Genomic DNA, 5,000 nt, shown 5'->3' with positions numbered 1-5,000 from the left:
AGATAGATAGTAGATGATATAGATATAGTATATATATAGAGAAATATATATATATAATATATATATATATAATATATATATATATATATATATATATATATATATAATATATTAGTATATATATATATATATATATATTAGTGTCCAGAAGGAGTCCATGATACCAGATTTAAAAGGCCAAGTTCATTGCATATGATACGTTTCGCACAACTGAGTGCATCATCAGTCTGTGAATAAAATACAAAGACACATTATAAACAATCATATAAAGTTAAAAGGAATTCACAATTTTTAAAATAAAGTCTAAAAAAAGATAAAAAAGAGCCAGTTAAATAAAAAAGAGAGTACTAAAAACACCAACCGTCCATGATCAGAGGTGAAGATGGAATGAGTTAAGGCGCTGTCACACTAGCGAAATTTCCGTTGACTTTTGAATTTGACGTCGACTTTTCATGTTTTGACGACGACTTTCTGGTGTCGTCGTCACGAATTTTGAAAACGGTACCGATCGAATTCAACCCATCGCTACCGTCGACTTTATTGTTTGTTTATATTTCGGAGAGCGCGCATTTCAAGTCATCAGATGCAAGATGGAGTTCTTGGTACAGTGGACAAGATTGGCAGAACAGTTTTTGGTCGAAGATATGGGGGAGAGACGATGCTTATGGGACCATAAGCATGATAGTTTTATGAAAAAGGGTCTTAAATGAAAAAATTACCAAGCGATCACCATGCGACTCAGGGAAAACTTTCCTGAACTTGCTGATCTTTACACAGATAAGCATGCTATAGCCTATCGAGAATATCAGATTGTTATATAGCCTAGGTCTGCTCTCATTGTTTTTTTTTTTTTTTTTTTTTTTGCATTAGCAAATAATGTAAACAAAAATCTTTAAAATTTTTGCAGTGTTTCTCTAGCTTAATTTATATTACAGTCTGACTGTGGTTGTGTAAACAATGTTACGAATAGCCTATTCTAGGCTAGCCCTAGCTTATTTTTTTCAGTAAAACTTTTCACGTCTTTTTAACCAGGACCGAACCCAAAGACCTTTTTTTTAATTCTATGCAGCATCATTGAACACATGCAAGCACGACCCACTAGTTGCTTTGTGTTATAAAGCATAGTTGTTTTATCATTCCGGGAAGTCACAGCTCAGATGGTTTGTTTACGTTTTGACGACGACAACCACGGTATAAAGAAGAACGTGTGTGACAACCAGCGTACGGAATGACGTCGACTTCTTTGGAAAGTCGACGACAAACTCAGAAAAAGTTGACGGAAATTTCGCTAGTGTGACAGCGCCTTTACAGTTGGCAGAGAGAAGCGACGACAACTATGCCAGGTACAGAGGTGACGAGGACAAATTACCATTTAATGAGGGCACCAGTCTTTTAATATATAATGACTCCAGCGTTGTTAGTTGGTCAGGAAGTTTAACATAATCAATTATTGTAAAATGTTCTTTTTGAATTTCAGTCTTGCTTATTATTGAGTGGTTTCTGATATTGGCAAATTCTGGTTGTTTTATCCTCTGACCTGTACGGAAGCTAAAGCCTAAATGGCTACAATATCTGACTCTCAGCAACCTCCGAGTCGATCCAACGTAAGAGCCCGGACATCCAGGGCATGCGAATTTATAAATAACGTTGGATCTCATGAAGGGCTAAAGGCGATCTTTAAAGTTAAAAGACGATCGAATAGTGCAAGGATTACTCGACACAAGCCTGACTTTAAGACAGGGAATTTCCTGTTCAATTATACGAGTGAGGTTAAAGATAAATTTTGAATCTGAAAAATACGGAACAGTAGCATAAAATATTTTCTTCGGTACATCAAAAGTAGTTGATGATGGATGCAAAAATTTGGAAAGTACCTTGTTGGTGATTTTATGTACTATATCTTGTGGAAATGAATTGGCTTTGAAAAAGTTTACCAAGAAAGTCATTTCGTTATGAAATATTTGCCATGAGGAAGAATATTTGAGAGCTCTATTAATCAGCGTATAGATGGTGTTGAGTTTAAATGAGTATTGGCAAGAGCTATAAAAGTTATTGGTTAATCCCGTATAAGTTCGTTTTCTGTATACTGCCGTGGTGAATTCCGAGTTATTTCTCGTTACCTTAATATCAAGATATGGAAGGCTGCCCTCGCTCTCTACCTCCATAGTAAAATTTATCCGAGAATGAGCGTTATTAATGAATTCTAAAAACAAGGAGCACTGCCATGCACGTCTAAATAAAACAAAAGTATCATCCACATATCTTCGATATAAAAATGGTTTAAAATTAGGGTCACAACCGTTTAAAAGTTTTGATTCTAAATCAGACATAAAAAAGTTAGCAAAAATAGGGCCCAAAGGAGACCCCATAGCAACTCCATCGACCTGCGAGTAGAGTTGTTTATTAAAAATGAACATCGAATCTTGCACAGCAAGATCGAGAAACTGTTTAAAAGTCAACCGATCAAAACCATGAAATGTTGTATCATCATCAATCAAAATTTTGTCAAGTATAATATTAATAGTATCATTTAGTGGAACATTTGTATAGATATATATATGTATATATGTCTATACATATATATAAATGTACATGTCTTGTTTAAAAATAAGCAACGTGTGAATTCCCCATTGGCCCTCTAATTCAATTCAATGTAATGACTATCTTAAATACGAGGGAGATCGAAATAGAAGACAATAATACTTCATTAGTTCACTATCGTGAACGTATACAAAAATATTATTTTCATTATTTTAATGCTTGATTGCGATAAGGATATTCAATTTTACTCAATATCTGGTTTGTTACTGCTTAGAAATAGTCATAATATCAGAGCACTAGCGAAGGAATATTTCAATGAGAGAGAGAGAGAGAGAGAGAGAGAGAGAGAGAGAGAGAGAGAGAGAGAGAGAGAGAGAGAGAGAGAGAGAGAGAGAGAGAGAGAGACAAAAATCTTTTATTTTTGCTGAACTTCAGAGCGAAATGCAAGATATAAGCTTTCCTATCTCATTGCAAGAACAAGGAAAGATTTATTAAATATATTTATTTTGTTATAACATTTGTTTTAGGCCATGACGTCAATATCTTAGATAAGTCCTCTTTTTAGCCTGATTTAGTCATAATACGACAGATTGTCGTCACTCGAAATCCAAGGATACAAATCCTACGAACGATATGAAAAGGAAAACGGTAAGATAAAACAATCCACACACGTAGACGAGAAGGACCGACCAAAAGTCCTCTAATAAAAGAAGGACCTGTAGAGGTCCCGCGGAGGAGAGTCCTTCACTCAGTCAGGATAGAGGCGCCTTATTTATCTTGACAGTGTGTGTGTGTGTGTGTGTGTGTGTGGGGGGGGGGAGTGACCTCGCTCTGCCACCCACTGTGGGAAAACTTGGAAGGAATTTCCTATCGGACCAAAAGTCCGTGGGAGGATTCCAGGATTCCTCATGGTATCGACCAGAGTTAAGAATTGGGGACCGGATTTATTTAGAGATATTTCTTTTCGTGGATGAATTTGGGTTACTGTTATTTGGGAAAGTTATATATATTTATATATATATATATATATATATATATATATATATATATATATATATATATATATATATATATATTTATATATATTTATATTTATATATTTATATATATATATTTATCTATTTATATATATATTTATATATTTATCATATATATATATATATAATATATATATATATATATATATATATATATATTATTATATTTATATATATTATATTATATATATATATATATATATATATATATATATATATATATATATATATATATACCGTTCGTACGATTTTCATCCTTGGATTTCGAGTGACAACCGGACATGGTGTAGTAAATCTGTCGGAAAATAAACTAATCTTAGGATATTGACGTCATGACCTAAAGGTAATGTTCTCTAAAAGAGTATTAAATAAATCTCGCCTTGCTCTTGTAATAGGACAGAAAGTATATATCCTGCATTTTGCTCTCCTTTTCACTTGAAATTCAAACGTATTTAACAGATCAATTTCAGTTTTACCCCCCACTGACCTACGCGATCCTATATTTACCTTTTTTTTTTTATTACACCATTCGAGAGAAAATGGCGTAACAAATTCTTTCTTATTTTCTTCTAATTCCGAGTTTTCACTTCAGCAGTTCTAAAAGAACAGAAAGAATAATCTGGTCTCGCAGAAATGTTGAAGTGAAAACTCAGAATTAGGACGAAACAAGGAAAGAATTTTCTGTCATTTACTCTTAAATGGTAACATAAAAAGAAAGTATCACTTAATCCCCTTATCAAGTAAATACAGGAAGGTGAAACTGAAATTTACACGTAAAATACATTTGAAGTTAAACACTGAAAAATCAGTACAAACTGTGAGATATAGACTGAATTTCATGAAGTGATAATATATAACTTGCAGTCTCCAACTGAAAGAGGTGGCAGAAATATATTTTAGCAACATGAAATTAGTAGATAGGCACGCAGAAAAAAAATATTGGCAAACATGCAGACCAAAAGTATTATTGGCAAACACCGCATGCAATATATATCACTGACAAACTGCACGCAATAAATATTGACAAACACACAGGCAATAAATATCATCGACAAACACACAGGCAATAAATATCAGTCAAATATTTTTTCCTTGATGAAACTTTACATCAAGCACAAGTTCGAAGTGGAAAATCTGCTTATACCGGGTTAGAGTCAAATAGGGAAGGTTTGTCAAATAGTGCTCACTTATTTTACTTGCTGGAAATTAGATCTGTCCAGGTTTTTTTGATGTACATGTGGCTTCTCTCAAGTCTACTGTTAGTTTCATATTTGACTCAGTTATATCATAACCTTATTCACTTTGATTTTTCATCAAAGTTCCAGGAATTTTTAACAAAAGCCTACTGCTTAACGTGGAATTAGCATTTCCTACCAACGTTACGCAATCTAAAGGATTATTATTTCATCTTCATTACATACC

The sequence above is a fragment of the Macrobrachium nipponense genome, chromosome 27 (assembly GCF_015104395.2).
Source record: "Macrobrachium nipponense isolate FS-2020 chromosome 27, ASM1510439v2, whole genome shotgun sequence".
NCBI lineage: Eukaryota > Metazoa > Arthropoda > Malacostraca > Decapoda > Palaemonidae > Macrobrachium > Macrobrachium nipponense.
The sequence above is the reverse complement of the archived record's forward strand: the minus strand, read 5'-3'. Positions refer to the sequence as shown.